Source organism: Hydra vulgaris, chromosome 08, assembly GCF_038396675.1.
Source record: "Hydra vulgaris chromosome 08, alternate assembly HydraT2T_AEP".
Lineage (NCBI taxonomy): Eukaryota > Metazoa > Cnidaria > Hydrozoa > Anthoathecata > Hydridae > Hydra > Hydra vulgaris.
This window is the reverse complement of record NC_088927.1, coordinates 43,836,153-43,858,760: the sequence shown is the minus strand read 5'-3', so window position 1 is coordinate 43,858,760 and position 22,608 is coordinate 43,836,153. Positions and strand designations below refer to the sequence as shown.

The window sequence follows — 22,608 nt, the reverse complement described above, 5'->3', positions numbered from 1 at the left end:
TTCAATGAAAATAAAATAACAAAAAAAAAAGATTTTATTGTTCCTGAAAGCTGGTTTTTCTTTGATTTATCAAAAATGACATTACACAATACAGAATGGCTGAAAATCAGTTCATCAAACTGGGACTTATTTCCTTGTATATTAGATTTAAAAATTACATCACTGATCTTCTCATTGTAAATGACAGTGCAGAACGCACTATTAAACTTGGTCAAGATTTCCTTAAAACTTACCAAGCTAGTTTAACTGATTGTTGCTAATCGTCGTCTAAAATAGCATGTATTCGAATGGATATGACTGACTGTTCCCATCGTCATTTGCAAAAAAAAAACAAACATAATCTAAAATCAGATATATCAGGCTACAAAAACAACCCTTACAGTATTTTTGAAATATTTGTGACCCTGCCCCTCCATTTTTAAAAAAATTAGAAGTTTTTGTATTTTCGGACTATTGAGATCAACCATAAAAGTACCCATTAAAAAAATTTTATATATATATTTTTGATACATATATCAAAAGGAACCACAAAAATTATTATGGTATTTTTTTTATTGATTTTATTGTTTTATGCCCCACCCTAGTATTGGGTGCCCCAGCCCAAATCCTCTAGCAATATAGCAGCACTCCTACCGGTAATTCGCTATAATGTAGTTGATGTATGTACTGAAGCCCCTGGCAGCTAGCTGTTTCAGTATAGGTCAGGCTGCTTATCTAAACAGGTATTTATAGTTATGTATACATGCACGATATTGTATATAGATATACATTTAGTGACATTTTTCCTTACCTAATTCCATGTTTTTTTTTGGAAAAAAAAAAGCAAAAAAACTTAAATGAAAAGTATAGCTGCTTTAACACAAACCCTCAGTAGGTGATGCATCACTATTTGTTTATGTTCTCCCTATTTAGTCAGTCAATGTATGTACTGAAACCCCCATCAGCTCCCTATTTCAGCATAAAGTCAGACTGCTGATCAAAATATGCATCAAAAATGCATTAAAGTATGCAATATATGTGTATATAGATAACAAATTGTTAAATTTTTTTCTTATCTTTATAGCATAGGGCTTTTTCACAAAAAAAAAGTATGAAAAATAATAATAGAAGAGATTGCTACCCCATGCCAAACCCTCAGTCGATAAGTATAAATGCATGTTTAGGTCGTGTAATATCATACTGAAATAGCCTGCTTCTGAGGGTTTCAGTTCATACATTGATTATCTCACAGCCTGCTGCAAAGGAGTGCTGCTGACTGATGGTGTGGGCTGGGGCAGCAATCTTTTTTTTTTCATTATTTTTTTTTTTCTTTTTCTGAAAAAGCCATATGCTATAAAGATAAGTAAGCAATTGCCCTATATATGCTATAGTAGATATATATGCATACATATATATATATATATATATATATATATATATATATATATATATATATATATATATATATATATATATATATATATATATATATATATACACACACACATACACACACGTGTAACATTTTCAAAAATTTTTTACTTATCTGAAAATAAGAAGTTATATTAACTTCTGTATTTTTGTAAAAATTACTTGTGGAAAAAATTCATTATAATACAAGTTATATAAACTTGGTCATTTGTTTTAATAATTTTTTAAAATACTTAATTTCATGTCTGAATTAAGAAATTAATTTTGATTTTTTATTTAATTATTTTATTTTTTTATCTAAATGGGTATTTCTTATCTTAATGGGTATTATTATCTAAATGGGTAATTTTATCTAAATATTGTTGTAATTTTTCTTGCAAACATAGTATGCATTTCTTGGAAACATAAACAGGAGCAGCTTTTAAAAAGAAAATAATTTAATCCAAAAAAATATTTTTTCGAATGAGTAATTAAGTGAATAAGTGTTTTTTTACTATATTTATATACATATATATATATATATGTATATTTATTTTTAAAAGTAATGTCAGAGGAAGCTCAAGGTACACCAGTTTTAAGCATTTTTGAGTTAGAGAAATCTGTCATTCATTCATCATGGAAAGATCATGTTAAAAATGTTCCGATGGAAACTAATCTTATAAATTTATCAAAAAACCAACAAAAAAAACTTTTAAAGAGAGAGCTTTATCTAAGTAGACGTCATGAAAAACGAAAAGAAGAGCGTTTGAGAAAAAAACAAAATCGAATTGATTTAAAAGCAGCCAGTTTGCCACTTCCGAAGCGGATTAAAAATAAAATATCAAAACGCAAAGAACTGTCGAACAAAAAATTGTTATAGATTTAAATTTTGTGGATTTTATGACCGAAACAGACCTTTGCATGCTTTTAAAGCAAATTAGGACATGTTATGCAGAAAACCGCAAGTTAAAAAACCCATTGCAGCTGCATTTTACAAGTTTTCATGGGAAAATAAAACAGTTTTTTTTTACTATCCAACCTGGTTGTTTAAATTGGTTGCTTCAGTTTCATGAGAACACTTATCTTGAAGAGTTTAAAAAAGAAGACATTGTTTATTTGACAGCAGACTCAGAAAACGTTCTCCATTCTTTAGATGATACAAAAGTCTACATCATTGGTGGCTTGGTTGATCTAAACCACCAAAAGGGATTATGTCATAAATTGGCTCTCTCTTATTCTATTAGTCATGTATGCCTCCCAATAAATGAGTATGTCAAATTAAATAGTAGAAAGGTTTTGACTGTAAATCATGTATTTGAGATATTATTGAAATATGTTGAACTTCAAGATTGGAAAGATGCTTTTTTTCATGTTTTACCTAAAAGAAAAGGCATCGATGAGTTAGATGGCTTAGATAGTTCGCAAGATTATGAAGTTGAACTTAAAGATAAAGATATATCGTAACTTAAATGACTTCTTGGAGATAATTAAAATTTTTAACAAAATTGAAGGTTTTATTTATTTGCAACTTGTAACAATTTTTTAAAGGAATTGGCTCAAGCACTTTATAAGCATAAGTCTGTTATTAAAAAGAAGATTTACTTAAAATCCAAAATCATTTTAATTTAAAATAAAAAAGAAACAAAGAATCCGATCTCCAACCCATTTATTCTAGTTTGGTATCTTATTGACTTATTGACTTGGTGTATTTTTTTCTTCTTTTTTTTTTTTTTTTTTGTTTTTTTTTTTTTTTGTTTTTAAAAGCCCCTAGAAGACCTAATGGTCTTGTCACAGAATACCGCGGAAGAGCATTTAAATAGGAAGTTTACGCCTCCTTCCTTACCAACCACGCCTTCTTCCTAATCAAAGGCTACTTACCTTTTACTTTTTAGAAATATGTTTTATTTTTTTTGAGTTTACTTAAATATTATGTATCTTTTAAAAAAATTTTTTTTTACATACATAATATTAAAGTACAGGTATTATAAAAAAAGATGGTGACTTGTAAATAGATGTATAAACAGCTTTTATTTTCTAATAAAATTATATTTTATGATTTTCTTGTGAGCAATCTTTCTCATTTTTTTTGTTCAACTTTAATGTTTAATCAGTTTACTTATTTAGATTTCTTTAAACAAATGTTACATTTAATCGACAATTGTAATATTAACAACAATTGTTTTTAATTTTTCAGGCAGTGTTTGTTGACTAAGGAAAAACTTGAGCTTGGAGAAAAAAGCAAAAAAAAAAAAAACTTTGTTTGTTTTGTTTTTTTAATTAATGTTACTCTATGGCATGAATAAGTTTCTGTTAAGGAGATAGGAATATTTTTTTAGATACTGATGATAATGATTTTTTTTTTTTTTTTAATTAGTTCTCTTATTCTAGTAAGCAGTAGATATTATATAACATTTGACACTTTAATAAACAAGTTACTAATGTATATATATATATATATATATATATATATATATATATATATATATATATATAAAATTTTTATATGCTTAAATTTTTATAGCAACTCAACAACAAAAGACTTTGAAACGGAGGAAAACTAAACTATATTTACATCTCGTATTTTTAAACACCAATTGGTTTTTTGGATAATATTAACGCAATTTTATACCCATAAGCTTACTTTTTGCGCCACCAAAAAAAGTACATCGTTTTAAGTTGTTCATAATAGATGTTGTCCTTTAGGTGTAACTTTTTTAGGAAAATTTTTTTCCGACGCGTCTTAAATTTGTGTTACTTTAATTAGAGTAGTTAGTAGGTTTTAAAATTTTATAAAATTGGAGGCAGAAATCACTTAAGTCATCTTGTTCCGGTCTCGTGATAAGATGACAAATTTATGAACTTTGTATTTAATTTTACGAACATCCTAGTTAAATGCTTTGTGATAAGACCGTTAGGACTTCTTTGGTTTGGCAAGATATAGATTGTTGTGTCCTGTTTTTGTATTTTTTTTTCTTTGAATTACACTTTTTTTCAATATTATTTTAAAATTAATAGTTTTTTTAAAATTTGTTTTGGTACTAGAAATTTGTAGAATGTTATTCCACTGTCAATATTTTTACTGATACTTTTTGGACCTGGTTTGCGAACCACATAAAATCTTTTAACTTATAAAAAAGACACTGAACTTTCTAAGGAAATTAGGAAACTTACGGAAGCAGACATCAAACCGATAATCAAGTGGAGTATCATTAAAATATGTCAATCCTATATCCCATCCTCAAAAAAACGAAATCTTTGCATAAATGAGAAGTGTTTTATTTTGACATACAATAAAGAACCCTTGTTAAATAAAAAAAAGTGAAATGGTTTCGGCATGTAGGCACAGAAAATAATTTTTGTTATCGAATTTCGACACCGGTTAAATAAATTTCCGTTTGACGTGAAAACTGACGTTTGATCTCGTTCCTTTCAACGCATATTTGTATTTTTTACGACGGTTTTGATTGTAATGATTTTAAATATGACTGACTGATTGCCGAAGGGGATGAAACTTAAAGTACCATAAAAAAGTTGTATTTTTTTATTTAAATATTATATATATATATATATATATATATATAAATTTTTATTATTATTTATTTATTTTGCCGTTGATAAATATTACAAAAAAGAAATGACAATAAAAGAAAAATCCTGGCCGGAGCAAGAAGAAGACAGGTTGTCTTATCATCGAGCCCCGTCACACAAAAATTTACATGCACAATAAATGATAAAAGACAAAAAGACAGTATAAATACAAAAACAAAAACGAATTAAATACTTCAGCAATAAAATAATTTGTTGCTAACAATCTTCCAGCAGAATAATTTTAAATATATATATATATATATATATATATATATATATATATATATATAGATATATATATATATATATATATATATATATATATATATATATATAAAATGTTGAGATTGCGCATGCGTTAAATGTTTTAATTGGAATTCACAATTATTTTAATAGTAAACAACATAAATAAGTCGAGTAAAATGTCAAATTTTGAAAGAACTAAGATTTTCCCAATAGACTTTGATGTATTTTATTTCACACCTTTTAAATGTGTGAAATAAAATGCACCTAACATGTGAAATAAAACGTACCTAAAGCATTTAGGTACACAACATGTACCTAAATGCTAAAGCATTTAGGTACATGTTGTGTACCTAAATGCTTTAGCATCTAAATAAAACATAAAAATTTATTATTTTATGCGATTCCCAACAAAGGAAATATTGCAGATTAAAAAAAATATTAATTTCCTTTAATAATTTTTACATTCTTTAACCAACTTTTAAATACTTTTTAATCATATACGAAAATAAAAAGTATTTAAACACGGTAAAATCTGATTGAGCCAGTTTTCATTTTTAAATTTAATTGATTGCACTAAAAAGTCTTCATTTTTGTATAGAACAAAGTCAATTTTGCTCCTTTAAAAGTAAGTCTGTAAAAGCTTTGATACTTTGACATTGGTAAAATTAACTGTTTGATTTTTAGTTTTTGCTGTCTATTACTATTTCCATACAAAAAATTTTATTGGAACAAGCTTTTTGTACACATAGATTTCTTTTTAAAAAAGAGCACTTTACTTCAATCATTTCGTAGCTATCTTAGTTAATACACAACCCATCACGGCTAGAACCAGCCTTGACATTTAGGATTTATAGCAAGATCGCATTTTTTTAGCATCACAGTTAACTTTTTTTTTAACTTTTCATGAGCAATATCTTTATTTTTAATGCTCCACTGTCAAGCTTGTGATTGTAAACTACTCTCACAGTTTCTTATAATCTTTTATAACAATGAAGTTGGAGGAGTATTATTTATACGGTTTATAACTGTATCAAAATTTGATGCAGGAAGTTTTTTATTTTGTTCTTTAATCCATTTTTATTTTTGTATTGATCTTTAGTTTCTGATTTAATTTGAATTATTTCCTCAACATTGATTAACATTATAGCAAGCTTTAATTTTCCTCAGTCAAATTAGTTTTAGTTAAATGGTCCAGACAATTTAGACATTTTTTAATTATAACTAGGCTTAAATTTTTCAACATTTTTAAATTTAGTCGTTAATAAATATTTCACAAAAATAATTTTGGCCCAATTTAATTTCTATTATTAACACAGACATTGTCATTCCTTGGTTTAATTCTTTATAATAAAATATTTGGTTTAACTCTAATCTATTTTACATAGTTATCTTTGAATAACTGGTAACCAGCTATTTTATGTTAGCAGCTCTTCCTTCAAAATACCATCTGATGTTATATAAGTCAAATATGTCAAAATAATAACAATATATATCCTGAAAGAGTTGTCATTACATCAAGAACAAATGAATATTAAATGCACAAGACAGATCATAAAACCTGCACCAACATATAAATATCGCTGTTTGTTTATATTATAAATAAAATCCGTGTTTTCAAAAATGGCGACAAAGCAAAAGTAAAAGAGCAAACAAGAGCTTAAAATGGTGTGCTGATTACCCTGTTAGGTCAATGATTTTGATGATAATACTTTTGAAGAAGTTTTATTAGGACCGTACACAGGATTTAGGGGCCCGCAGCATCCTTCAGTTTGGGGCCAATCCCCCTTACTCAAAAAAAAAAAAAAAAAAAGGCCTGCTAAAATTTTTTTATTAGTTTACTGGAATATAAGTATAAATAAATAGTCCAGCTTTTGTTTCCTAAAATGTTATTTTTCTTGTCTTTTGTTTAGCAAACTTTTCAATCACATCGTGGAAGTCAAGATTTCGTGCTAATAGACACTCAATACTCAAAATGGCGAGGTCACTTGTTCGTTCTTGTCCCATAATTGAGCGCAAAAAATTCTTGATGAGCTTCAATTTAATGAAAGAACGCTCACTTGAGGCCACTGACACATTGAAGCAAAAATATGCAATGCAGTTACTATATTTCTAAAGAGTTCCCCAAGCTTCATTTCAGAAATTTTGTTTAATAAGTCAAATGAGGGAAGAGATTTGTTTCCAAAATTTGCAGTATGAATTTGTTTTATTTGAAGCAATTCTTCAGTCAGTTCATTTTTGGTCACTCTTGATTTCTGCTTCAGACAGTTTTTGATACTTCCACAAAAAACAGAATATAGAAAAGATTTCTTGAACTGATGTGAAACGTGCAGTATGTCAACAAATTACAGAATCAAAAATGTGATGAAAAACCGTTCTCCGTAATTTTGCCCCTTCTCCTGATTCTATTTCTGTTATTTCCGTGATTTGTTCATCACCTTCAATTTGCTACCCAGCAAAACCTTTGCGCTTCACTTTTCTGTGGATTGGAAATTCAGAAATGATTTTTGAAATATCTGCAGCTAACTCGGCCTCTTCCAAAATTGTAGGCCATTCCTCAAAAACAGATTTGTGTTGAAAGATCAATGTTTCAATATTTTCAACCTCAATACCAATAGTTGCCTTTCTTGCCTGAATGACCTGGTTGCAGCGGTCAATCAATAAGAGAGTTTTTATCAAAATTTCAGACATGAGAACACATTTGAAGGAGCTCATATATTTCAGGGCATCTCTAATCTCACTTTTTGTTTTAGGCGTGAGATTCAAGCTCTTAACTTTTTTCAAAAATTCAATGGTTTCACTCAAGTGATTAGAGAAAGGGCAAATGCTGTCAAGTCTCTCAGTCCATCGTGTCCAGATTGTCCATGCAGAGACATACCATAAAGTCTCTTTTGCAATACTTCCCAGCGTTGCTAACTTGCAGAAAAGATTGAATATACAGTTTAAACAGTTCCAAAGAAAGCCTCAGCATCTGTACAGCTTGAGGTAGCATTCTGTGCACACAAATTCAATGAATGACAACCATAGGGTGAGAATATAGACAATAGGCTCTTCTTTTGTAGGATTGCTTGAACACCCTTGTATTTTCCTGATATGTTGACTCCATTGTCATAGCCTTGGCCATGGCAGTCTTTAAAACAAATTTTTTTAAGTTTTTAGAATTAATTCTGCAATTTCAGATCCAGTCTTCATGGCACAATCTGCAAAGATCAAAAACTGCTCTTCAAATAAAAATTTTCCAGGTTCTTCTTCATGTACATATCGAATGACAAACATAGTTTGTTCGGTATGACTCACAATACGAGTGGCATAAACCATAATTGAAAATACTTTGCAGACTTGCACTCTTCTATAATTCGCCTGCGAACCTCAGCTGCACAAAGGCCAATGAATTCATTTTGAGAACAATTTGACAAGTAATGCGCCTGAAGCCGTTGATCCTTGTCCTGTGATTATTTAACTTTTATTACATGCTCCTTAAGAATTGGATCATAATGCAAAATCAGTTCCAGCAATCTTAAAAATGTTTTCATAATGAGAATCTCCAATTAGGTCAGATTTTCCCCGAAAAGCCAACCAGCGTTTACCAAGAAACAGAATCACATCCAAGATTCGTTTCAAGAATTGTTTCCAGGTTTCAGCTTCATTGAGGATATGGCGATTCATCAAATGTTCAATTGACTGAACAGTTTTCCTGCAAGCTTCCAATTCACGCCACTGAGTGTAGCATTGTTTATGGGTTTACGAATGCTCGTGCTTAGGAATTCGACTAATGAGATTCTTCCACTTCTTTCCATATCTCTATTTTCCAATCATTGCAAGGGGTGAAGTCAAGTGTGGAACTTGATTTCAAGGTGAAAATAATTGGTAAGAAAAACAAAACAATGCTGGCTTTGCTGGGGTAAATACAAGTCAACCTCAAAAGGATTCCTCATTTGGCATTCTGCCTTTCAAAACGACATTGGAAATATGTGATTTCAGGTATCTTTTGGCATATCCAGTGGGAAGAGAATGTGACCAGCCATAATAAAACTTTCTAGCTAAGAAGAGGAAAAATTTTCTGCTTCAAATTCACCAAATTCGTCAAATGATGAATTTGAAGCAGATGCAACAAAGCTGGTTCATAACTGATAGTGGTCCTTGTAAAAGTATTATCACTACCACTAATTTGACTGTCTTCAAAAGTGGATATTCTGTCTGTACTGCCACTGTCAGCACTATTACCAGTGACAGAAGATTGGATACTACCGTCATCTTTTTGCTTCGTTGAGCTAGTGGAAAAGGCATCAGATATTTTAGGAGTAGCTGTAACGGTGATGCAGAAGTTATCGGACAAATCCTAATTTCACTATTTGAGCATAATAATTAGTTTTTGTGGTTTTATGCGTAGGCATAAACGTTCTATAAAATATAAACTTTATTATTTGAAACACAATTATTTAAAATGAGGTTAAATGCAGCTGAACGAGAATCTTTTCGAAAGCGACTAAAAATGTTTTTTGTAAATAAACCTAATGTAAAAAAAAAAAAAAATCGTAAATCATTTTGAAAAGGAAGGATTTGTTCGAAGTACAATATATGATAACCTAAAAAGACTTGAAACTGTTCAATCGTTTTCTGATAGAAAGCATCCTGGTCGTCCAACATCCTGGACTAAAGAAAAGAAAGCCGAATTAACGAGACTTGTCAACAATCGAAAAGGGGTCAGTCAGAGAAAAATAGATATTAAATTCGGTGGTAATCAATCGACAATTGGTTGTCAGTTAAAAAAAATGAATATTAAATATAGAAAACGTTAAAAGACTCCAAAATACACTATAGAACAACAAATAAATGCAAAGAAAAGAAGCAGGAAACTAGTTAACCAACTCTATAATACAAAATCGCTTCTCGTCATCGATGACGAAAAATACTTTTGTTTTGCAGGGGACAACATGCCTGGATATTCTGGATACTACACAAACAACAAAAAGACATGCCCCGAAAGTGTTCGTTTTATAGGAAAAGAGAAATTTCCAAAAAAATTATTAATGTAGATAGCCATTTCTGACCGTGGTATGTCCGAGCCATTGTTTCGCACTTCCAAGGCTGTAGCGATCAATTCATCAACCTATATTATTAAATGTTTAGAAAAACGACTTCTTCCATTTATTCACAAGTATCATGGAGACTTTAACTATTTATTTTGGCTAGAATTAGCAAGTTCTCATTATTCTAAAGATTCTCTAAATTGGATGGACCAATATGTCTATTACGTTGATAAAGAATCCGATCCCCCAAATGTGCCTCAAGCACGACCAATTGAAAATTTTTGGGGACATTTGGCACAGAAGGTTTACGACGGAGATCGGCATGCTTCAACAGAGCAACTTTTGATTGATCACATTAAACTAAAACTGCAAGAAATTGATTTAAACTTTTTACAGTCGCATATGAAAGGCGTCAGAGCAAAATCGAGATCAATTGCAGATGGTGGTGTTTTTTCATATAAAAAATAATATATTTTTATCAAAAAATAAATGCTTTATTAAAGCATTTATCTTTTGATAAAAAGTTAATTTGGTACAGTTAGATACCATAGAGTAATAAGAGCTATTTTTACCACAAACGGTATGTCTAACACCTTAACTATAGGTTTATATGCATATATATACCTATAGTAGTTATATATATATATATGTATATATATATATATATATATATGTATATATATATATATATTTATATATATATATATATATATATATATATATATAATAATAATAATATATATATATATATATATATATATATATATATATATATATATATATATATAATAATAATTTATATATATATATATATTATTATATATACATTATGTTATATATTATTACATTATTATTATATATATTATAATGTATATTTGTTATTATATATATATATTACATATATATATGTTTATATATATATATCATTATTATATATATATATCATTATTATATATATATATATATATATATATATATATATATATATATATATATATATATATATATATATATATATATATAAGTTAGTTTTGTACAGTTAGATACCATAGAGTAATATAAGCTATTTTTACCACAAAGGGTATGTCTAACACCTTAACTATAGGTTTATATGCATATATATACCTATAGTAGGTATATATATATATGTGTATATATATATATAATAATAATACATATATATATATCATTATATATACATTATGTTATATATTATTACATTATTATTCTATTTATTATAATGTATATATGTTATTATATATATATATTACATATATATATGTTATTATATATATATATATATCATTATTATATATATATATATATATATATATATAAATATATATATATATATATATATATATATATATATATATATATATATATATATATATATATATATATATATTAATTTTGTACTGTTAGATACCATTGAGTAACAAGAGCTAATTTTACCACAAACGGTATGTTTAACACCTTAACTATAGGTGTCTATACATATATATAGCTATAGTAGTTTGTAATATATTTGTATATATATATATATATATATTTATATATATATATATATGTGTGTATATATATATATATATATATATATATATATATATATATATATTTATATATATATATATATGTGTGTATATATATATATATATATATATATATATATATATATATTTATATATATATATATTTATATATATATATATATATATATATATATATAAATATATATATATATATATATATATATATATATATATATATATATATATATATATATATATATATATATATATATATATGTATATATATATATATATATATATAACTACTATAGGTATATATATGTATATAAACCTATAGTTCAGGTGTTAAACATACCGTTTGTGGTAAAATTAGCTCTTATTACTTTATGGTATCTTACTGTACAAAATTAAATTTTAGATAACAAAACGCATTAATTTAATTGAGGAAACTAAATATGTTTATTAATTTTTTAAAAAACCACAAAACATAAACTAAAAAACTGGAGTATTTTAAAAACATTCATTTCGTTTTTGGATTAGTTTATTTCTAAATAAAAACATTCTGAGTGTTTTTACTTTTATTTTTCATTGTAAAACATGCACGGAGTTATTGCTACATTGACTATGTTTGCTACATTGACTATCTTAAAGCCTGCTGCTACAAGGGAGTGCTGCTAAATCGACTATCTTACAGCCTGCTGCTTTAAAGAAGTGCCGCTACATCGACTGAAGGTTTATCAAATATTAAAAAAAACTTTTTTATATATAAATATAAACTGTATAAGACTTTTTTAACTTTAAAAAATTACTTAAATTCTTTTTTTAAATTCTATAACAAAAACAAATACCGTCAAAAACAAAAAAATAAAGATTGGTTAAATATAAAAACAATTAATAAAACAAATAAAAAGTTATACCTTTTAAATATAGCATTTAGAATTTGACTAGGTGATTTTGAAATCACTTAATCAAATTCTAAGTTTTTTTGAAATCCTTTTTTTTTATTGTTAAGCCATATATCTTTTATTGTCATAGAGTATACAATAACAATTTAATATACGGTGATCAAACAAATATCAGTAATTATCGCCCTATATCTGTCCTCTCCACATTTTCAAAAATACTAGAACGTATTATGTACAATAGAGTATACAAGTATCTTCATTCTAATACTCTTTTATACAACTATCAATTCGACTTTAAAAGAAATAATTCTACAGAACATGCTGTTATCCGATTTGTAAATGGAATCTCTAATTCTTTTAAAATGTCTAAATATACATTAGGTGTTTTCATCGACTTTCTCGAAAGCATTCGATACTGTCGATCATGAAATTTTACTGCAAAAGCTAAAATATTATAGAATAAATTGCAAAGTTATAAAATGGTTTAAAAGTTATCTATCCAACCTTAAAAGTTTGTTTTCAGCAAAATGATCATCCAAATAAATTGCTAAATAATTAATGTGGCGTTCCACAAGGTTCCATTTTGGGGCCACTTTTGCTCTTGATTTATATAAACGATCTAAAGAAAGCTTTGAATTTAATGAGTATCAAGTTTACTGATAAAACTAACTTATTCTTTTCCGATTATAAAATTTACAAACTCTTCTATACTATAAATGATGAACTTAAAAGTATATCAAAATGGTTTAAATACAACAAACTAACTCTTAACATTAAAAAAACAAATTGGCTTCTTTTGCACTTTTGCACCTATTCTCTAAAAAAGTATATTTACCCCGAAGTTTGCCTAAATTTTTTATTGATAATGTTGAAATAAAAAGGCATAATGTAACAAAGCCCTTAGGTGTTTTTCTTGATGAAAACATCACATGGAAAACGCATATCAACTATAATGGTACACAAATTTCTTAAATTATTGGAATTTTATATAAAACCAGAACATATTAATGTAAAAAAAGTCTAACTCAACTTTACTACTCTTTTATTCATAATTATTTAAATTATGATAATGTTGCATGGGGAAGCGCTGAAAAAAATAAGCTAAAACACCTTTATCACCGTCAGAAACATGCGATCCATTTAATAATTTTTGCAGATCGATACACTCATTCATTCAATGTATTCATAGTTTCTATTCTAAACTGTATAAAGAAAGTAAAAACAGTGTAATTCATCAAGGTATACTACTAGAAGACACAGAGAGTACCAAAATCATCCAACAACAACGACAATCATTAGACCAAACCATAACTTTAATGTTGATAAAGTTGCTCTTCAATCCATGAAAACGAACAAATCACCCGGAAGCGATGGTCTAATAACAGAATTCTATGAAGCAAATTTTGACACCTTTGGCAAAACCCTACTTAATGTATCAAATAATGTAATTAAAAAAAAAAGAACTGTCAGCTTGACAAAAACAAGTCATCATAACGTACATTTATAAAATAGGAAATAAATCAGATATAGCAAACTAGCGACCAATTTCTTTTCTTAATACAGACTATTAAACTCTAACAAAAATTATTTCCAACAGACTTAAAAACATACTTCTATTTATTATTACAGAAACACAAACTGCTTGCATTCCTCATTGAACAATATTAAAAACTTATTCGCACCACAGACATTATTCATATAGCAAATAATCTTGATGCATCCATAATATCTATAGATCAAATAAAAGCATTCGACAAAGATGACCGGAAATTTTTATTTGACTGTTTATCAACTTTTGGTTTATTATTTTATTAATATAATTGAAACACTTTTCTCTGACAGCTGGCCTCTATTTATAGCTCTGTACATAATACAAGTGGAAATATTAGCAGACTACATCAGATAAAAGACACAAATAAAAAGCATTACTATAAAAAAGAAAAAAAGAAACTCCAACAGTATGCTGATGATACTAATTTTTTCCTACAACTGACAATTCAATCATAGCTCTTAGAGAAGCGCTTGCCTTTAACAAACTAACAACAGCAACTAGTATAAACGTAAATAAATGCCAGGGTATTTGGCTAGGGAAAAACAGAAATGAAATCAAAGAAATCTAAACTTTTCTTGGAAAGACCATTCATTTAAAAGTTTAGGTGTCATTATCTCCAGCACAAACTTGATTCATGATAAGGGATAAATGCATTTGTAAAATAGACATTTAGAAAAGAAAAAAAAGTTTGAAACGTTTTAAATTGACTTTGAAAGAAAAAATAATTTTAATTAACCAAAGTCTCTATAGCAGCATATATCACCTTACTTTTACAGTTGACGAATGATAAAAAATGCAAATCCATACAAAGATTAACTGAAAAGTACTTATGGAGCAACAGTATCATAAAAAAAAAAATCTTGAAACTTTCTATTGAAAAGGTAACCTCAATCTTATTTACATTTAAATAATGTTAAAATTAATACAACTCAGATGGATTTCAAAACATTTTGCTCAACAACACCATGGAGCCTTGAAAGATGCGGCACCTTACATCTTAAACAATTATAGAAAAGCATACCAAGAAAACCAAGTCTTCAATACAAGCCATTCCAATGATTCTTTAAAAACTCTACCCCTGTATTATATTTAAATGTATAAAAACTGGAACAGCATATATTGCCTAAGCAAAAACTTTACTAAAATGTCATATGAATAAATGATAATCCAACCCAAATATTATAACTCTTTCAAAAAGCACCTTAATACTTCTCTAAAACCAACACCAGGTTTAGAGAAAAAAAAAAAACTAAGTTAACAGGCATTTTAAAAGTTACAAAATCGTTACCACCGCCATGTAAACTAAGAATCAACACTGCAAATCAAAAATATGACCACAACAAAAACATACCGTTTCTATATATAAAAAACAACCGTCAAATCCAAATTACAGAACTTACATCAAAGTATTATGAAAAATCTTGCACTCCCAAAAAATTGATCAAATTACTGTCAACCACTTGAAATGGCGAGATTACAGGGTGACCAGAAAAAACGGAGACAAAATTTAATATGTCCTGATAATAAAGTTTTTTACGGTATCCAATTAATTTTATTGGTTTTCGGATTCTCCATGTTTTTATGTTTAGTAAATATAAGTTCTTAGTTTGATGTCTCTAAAATATATTATATTTTTAGAATGTCAAATAAACGCAGTGCAATTTTGGAGTTGTTTCGTAAAAGAATGCGTCAATGTGTTATTATTCGCTTGCTTAATGTGCCTCAGCAAACTGTGTCCAAGGCAGTCAATTGTTTCAAGGAGCTCGGTTACTATGGTCGCCGTCCAGGAAGAGGTAGAAGATGCACCGTCAACACTACCGCTAACCGCCAGATCATCAGGAAGCGAGTCAAGCGAAATTCGAGGGTCTCCATGCAAAAAATTGCCCGTGAAACCGGAATGAAACGTGAATCGGTGCGACAAATGGCAAAAAGGGAGCTTAACCTCATGCCTTACAAGCTCCAAAAAGTTCAATTGCTCACCGATGAAAACAAAGGTGTGCGGCTCCAGAGATGTTGCCAACTCAAGCGTCTTGCCGCTGCTCAGCGATGGGACCGCATCCTGTTCACGGACGAGAAGCTGTTCACCGTTGAGCAGGCGCACAACCACCAAAACGACAAGAGCTGGTCCGCTGAGGCTCCCAGCACGTTGGCCATTGTTGAACACCGCCAAAATCCGCAGTCCGTCATGGTCTGGGGCGAATCTGCGCTAGCGGTAAGACCAGCCTCGTTTTCGTGGATCAAGGAGTCAAAATCAACTAAGAAGTCTACCGACGCGTTATTCTCGAGACTGTGGTACCTCTTTGGGACCAACAGCGCTTCGGTGATGTGAATTGGACGTTCCAACAGGACTCTGCCCCACCTCACAAAGCAAAAACGACTCAATACTGGTGTCGGACCCATTTTCCGGACTTTCTTGCGTCTTTGGAATGGCCGCCGTACTCGCCGGATCTCAACCCGATGGATTATAGCGTGTGGTCAATTTTGGAGGCCAGGGCCTGTGCTACATGCCACATAAGTTTGGAGTTGCTGAAGCAATCGCTGCGCCGGGAATGGAATTGATTGTCGCCAGAAGACATGCGGCCTATCGCTGAAAATTTCAAGACGCGTTTGGGCTTGTGTATTGCCGCGGGAGGAGGCCACTTCAAAACCGGCTGAGTATATTATTGCGGAAGGTCCATGTTGTTGTTATTTATCGTTGTTTTACTTAACTTTTGTTGGTTTAATAAAAAATGATTAAAAATGTTTGTCTCCGTTTTTTCTGGTCACGCTGAATTTTAAAAGCAGTATGAGTAGGCCCGTTTAGAGGTTTGGAGAGGCCTGGGCCAGTTATAAGTTAGAGGTCCCAAGTAGACAATTTGAGCAAAAAGTTTGCGTAAAATGCAATGCAAGTTGGTGTAAAGCCATTTATCTTTAGATAGATCGCGACCAGTTAAATTTGTAACTTTTAGGATAAATGCAATTAACTAGACAGACTGTCACTCTCAGATGTGGCGCTTTTTGTGCATTTTAGCAAGCCAACTAATCAAGAAATATGCTAGTCCATTAATTACACATTTCTTAAGGAGGTCTGGGAATTGGGAGGATGCGACCGTATGAGTGGAGTGTTACTTTATTGTGAATGTTACAATTCAAATTTCACAAATGTATAATTCATACATAAATAATTATTCATTGATTTTTATTTATTGTTTTTTTTCAATAGGTAATTATTTGCAAATCACTGCAAATAAATAGTTAAATTATCATCACATTTTGAAAATGAAATTTAAAGAAATGCACTAAATGTATTTAAAACAGAATGAATTAGCTTTATTTAATTTTAACGAATGCCTTTCTTGCTTTTTGTCCTAAAAATGCAGCAATTATATTTGAAAATTTCAGTTTTATATTTGAAAAATACAGTTTTTGCATTATCACAATTTATATTCAGCATAGCAAGTCCATTCAACCGTTCCTGCCCCATACTTGAACGATGATAATTTTGCTTTAAAACATTAAATGTGCGTTCGTCCGAAGCCGTCGATGCAGGCAAACTAATACAAATGCGTAATGCAATTATAATGTTTGGAAGGACACCTGAAAGGCCAAGCCCAAGAATTTTTTCTAGGAACTTTTTTGGTGTGCAATCTAATTTAAAATTAACACCATAGATTCTATTAAAAGATAAAACTTCAATTTCAAGTTTTTGTGAGATTTCGTAGTCATACTTGTATTGAAAATGTTGAGCAGCCAATAGAAGGTCTTTGTCATTCAAATATTTAAACTGCCATAGAAATCCAGAAAGTTTACAAATTTCTTGTAACAACTATAGTTGTCGCGTGAAGCTAGATTGAACTGAGTCAATGATGACAAAATAAGCATTAATTTTAAAGTTCAGCTCGGCATCATCTTGTCTTGGCAAATGAAGGTATAGTTAAAAATTCACATGAAACACCAATAAATTTTAACTCGGTTGAAATCTTATCAAATTGTTCACGCAACCTTTAAATGTCATTAAATAGATTTTCAATGTTGTTCTTTTCAACATCAATAGTAGCCTGGCGTGCCTTAATAATTAGATTTGTCTGATGAATCATTGTAAGTAGCATCATCCAGATAGACGACATCAAAATGCATTCAAATTTGGAAGTATACTTTTGAATAGCATTAAGTTCCATTTTAGTCTGGGCTGTTAAATGTAACACCCCAAGTTTATTTAAAGCACTTCTCACTGAACTCAAATGTTGTGCAATTGGTTTAACACCATCAATCCGAGCTGACCATTTTGTATTGGACATTCCATGCTATTAAGCAGGAAGATTTTGTTTTAGAATTTCCAACTTTTGAGGACTGCTACTGATTGAATTGAACATTTGCTGAATTGTTACAAGATATGTTATTGCTATACAGTTTTCGAGCTGCGGAAATCAGTTTAGATTTTGTTCTATCAAATCCGATTGCACCCCGTTATACTTTTCAGCCATATTAGCACCGTTGTTGTAAGCTTGACATATGCAGGCTTCGATATCCAGCATAAAAGTTTTCAAAATTTTTAGTGTTTGAGCAGCAATTTCCCATTCTGTATTTTTTGAGAAATTTTCAAATAAAGTAAATCTTTCTTCAACTGAAAAATTGGAACTGTCAAAAATTTTAGCATAATAGATAACCAGAGTAGTTTGCTCCTTGTACGAGCAATCTTGAGTAGCATCAACATCAATATTTTCATTATTGAAAAATATTTTGCTTTCACAATATCATATAGGATTGCTGTTGAAACATTTGAACCACAAATATTAATAAATTCGTTCTGAATTCGTGTTGAAAGGTAATGAGCTGCTTACACTATTGTGATTCTTGAACACGTTTAACATGCTCAGCTAAAAGTGGGTCATGTTTGCTAAGAAGTTCGATAATACCTAAAAAGTTCCCATTCGCTCAATCACCTATTTGTTGATTTGAACCAAAAAGTGCTAATCCACGTTCAGAAAGGAAATGAATAACATCTAGAATACGTTGGAATAGTTTTTTTCCAATTTTCAGTCTTGAGTTCAGATAAAAGTAAATTATCAACTGGAGTTTCGCGTAACGCTGCTCTACTAGCAGATTGTGCGGCCGTGGCGCAGTGATCAGAGCGTTTACTTTGAAAGCAGGAGATCCAGATTTGAAACGAACTCTAGTCATATTTTCGCGTCACGGTAAGGAAGGAAGCGTGAACTTCCTGGTTAAATGCACTTCCGCGGTGCTCTGTGACAAGACCGTTAGGACTTCTTCGGGCACCTAAAAAAAAAAAAAAAAAATTTTCATACAACATTGTTTTCTTTATGGTAAGTTGATAAGTTGAATCGTCGTGCGACGTTATACAATCTTTCAATCTCCTCCAAACTCTACTAATGCCCCATCTGGCAGAACCAGAGAAAAATGATACTTTGATACATTTGCAGCATTTTTGTTCAAAAGAAAACAAGGTGCGCAATACAAAGATTGTTTTTCAATACTCCAGCACAACCAGTCTCTTTTGCATGTTTTTCAATTTGCAAAAGTTTTATTTACTAAACGATAGGGATATGCATCATGATTAAAGTCTTGAACAATATTATTTGGAATTTCAGTGTGAGTGCCAATATTATTTGGAGTTTCAGTGTGAGTGTCAGAGGTAATATTGAAAAAGAAGTTGTTCTAATTACAAAATACCCAATTTCGGAATAACGACCAAATTTGGAATTTCAAAGCAAGTAATATTGAGAAATATTACTTGCTTTGAAATTCCAAATTTGGTCGTTGTTCCGAAATTGGGTCTTTTGCAATTGGAACAACTTCTTTTTCAATATTATCACTGACACTCACGCTTTGAGATTGGTTTGCTGGTTCAATTTGAACTGTATTTTGTGATTTTTTTAAAAACGAGTATATTTTCATCGAGTTGTTGCATGCTTATTTGGCCAACTCTTTTCTCCGCCTCCTTTTATTTGCACCATTATCAAATTTTCTCTTCATTTTAATGGTATCTGAAAATAGTATTGAAATTTGAAAACATAATAAATTTATCCATCAATCAAACTTATACAAATTTGTATATTGAATTATGCTTAAAAAATTATTTATTAGAACAAAAAAATATTAGGGTAGATAAGGGTAATATGAGCACCTTGGTAATATGAGCATACTTAAAGATTTCTTAGATATAAGCAGTGAAGTTAAAGTTACTTTGTATTTTTTGAATTCACTTTATGTGGCGATAACCGGAATCAGTACAATTAGCGTAAATTTATATGAAATAATTAGCGGCTATCATCTAATTAAAACGATGTTAAATTTTTTTGCTTTGTTAAAATAAAATCATCACACATTAATAAATCTGAGGCGCAAAATTTTGGCGCTCAAATAATGAAGTTAATTTTTTTACAAGGAAAAATGTTTTAGCTAGAAATCTATTTTTGTTTAAAAAACAATACATAGAAGCATTTAGTTTTGACTTTATTTAAAGACTTTTTATGTAATATGAGCATGCTCAAATTACCTAGTATTTTTCATTGAAATTACTAAGGTTGTTCACGGAAGCAAAAGTTGAATTTTCAATAAAAAAAAAGTTTCCGAAACTCTATTTTTGTTTCGGTAAGTTCGGAATAATTTCAAAGTAATTAATTTTGCATCAAAACGATTTTTTCATTTCAAAATTGTAAATTTTGCTTCGAAATAATTTTGTGATTTCCAAATTCTAAAAATAATAGAAACAATTTTTCGCTTTCGAAATTCTAAGATTTGCTTCGAAATATTTTTGTGATTTCGAAATTGTGAAAATAATACCGAAACGATATTTTACTTTCGAAATTCTGAAATTTGCTTCGAAATATTTTTGCAGGGATTAGAACCCCAACGGTTCTTTTGCAGGGACTAGAAACCTCAGAATAAGATAGGGGGTTGATATTTTGTGACATTTTGTGGAAAAGGGAGGAGGGGATCTGAAAAGTTATTTGCGTGACATAACTTGCAAATGATCGCTTACATCTACACGGTGAAATGTTTCATATAAAATATTAGCTCTCTAAAAGTGAATAAAACCTACCTATAGCAAAAGCTACTTAAGTGTTTTTGTTTACAATTTAAACTGTAAATTTTGAACGTACATTTTTTTAAATTTTTACTTATTTACTTATTCAAGTTTTTACTTATTAATTATTGAATAAAGATGTTTAAAAGCATCTTCATTCAATATTGAATAATAAAAATTTGAACTTCTAATTCAAAATAAAATTCAAAACTATATTTGGTTAAACAATATTTAAACTAGTGTTGTTACGACTATTAAAAAGTTTGACTGTCGACTAAATCGACTAATATATTTTCAAAAGTTAACCAAAGTCGACTTTTGAACTTATATTAAAATTTTCGAAATTATATTTTGAAATTATAGTTTGAACGACAAACATTTTTTTGAAGTCGACTAAAAGTCGATTTAGTCGAAATATGAGGGTGGGAGGGGTGGGGGTGGGGGGTGGGGTTGGGGTGGGATTAATAAAAGAAATCAAGTAATTTACGTCTGTTTTGTATATTTTTAAACAAACAACTTAAATATTAATGAAACAAAACAATATGAACGCCACGCAGGATAAATTTTAGGTCCAAATGATTTAATATTGTGAAAAAGTCCTTTTGATTTCTTGATAAATATAAAACAAGTATAAGTCTAAAATAGTAAAATAAAAGTAAATATAAGTTTTAAAATAAACTATCTAGATATGAAGGATCTCACAATTTAATTATCTTTAGAGACCTAGTTAAAGAACGGAACAGATTGGCACTGAATATCGGATTGATATTGTATGAAAATCTTTTTAATAATCACATGCAAAGACTTCTAAAAAAAACAACAACACATAACTATAAAATTTTTTAATATAATAATTATTTTCATATGTTATGAAGTTGTTTAATAACGCAGGCCGCCAGGAAAAATCTTTGGACCATAAAAAGGCAGATGCCAAAAAGCATGCGGAAAAACCTTTTTTGGCGAGCCCTCGTTAAATAATCAGTCGTAAACCCAGAAATACAGAAGCTAACTAACAATATTTTGGATTTAAATTAATTGGGATATCGAAAAAAGAAATTTGTAATTTTGATTATTTATTATTTATAAAAATACTATAGAAATGAAAAAATAATATAAATAAAATGTTAATTTAGTAAATATAGAGAAAAAGTATACAAAAATAGTGTAAGATGAAAATAATATTATTTTTACAAACACACACCCAATGAATCTTTCCCAACCTCTTTTCAGGCCAGGTTGTTTGTATATTATTTTTTGGATAGTATGTTAGAACTAAGATTCGGCAAGTTACTTACAGTTAAAATTACGAATTGTTAACTTAGGCGGAATTTAATTCTAGTTA

The 22,608-nt window shown here is 29.3% G+C and overlaps 1 pseudogene; it reads left to right on the top strand.

Annotated features, from left to right (window-relative positions):
* Positions 1-1,954: 1,954 nt before the first annotated feature.
* Positions 1,955-2,906, top strand: LOC136083320 (tRNA methyltransferase 10 homolog A-like; annotated as a pseudogene).
* The last annotated feature ends 19,702 nt before the right edge of the window (positions 2,907-22,608 follow it).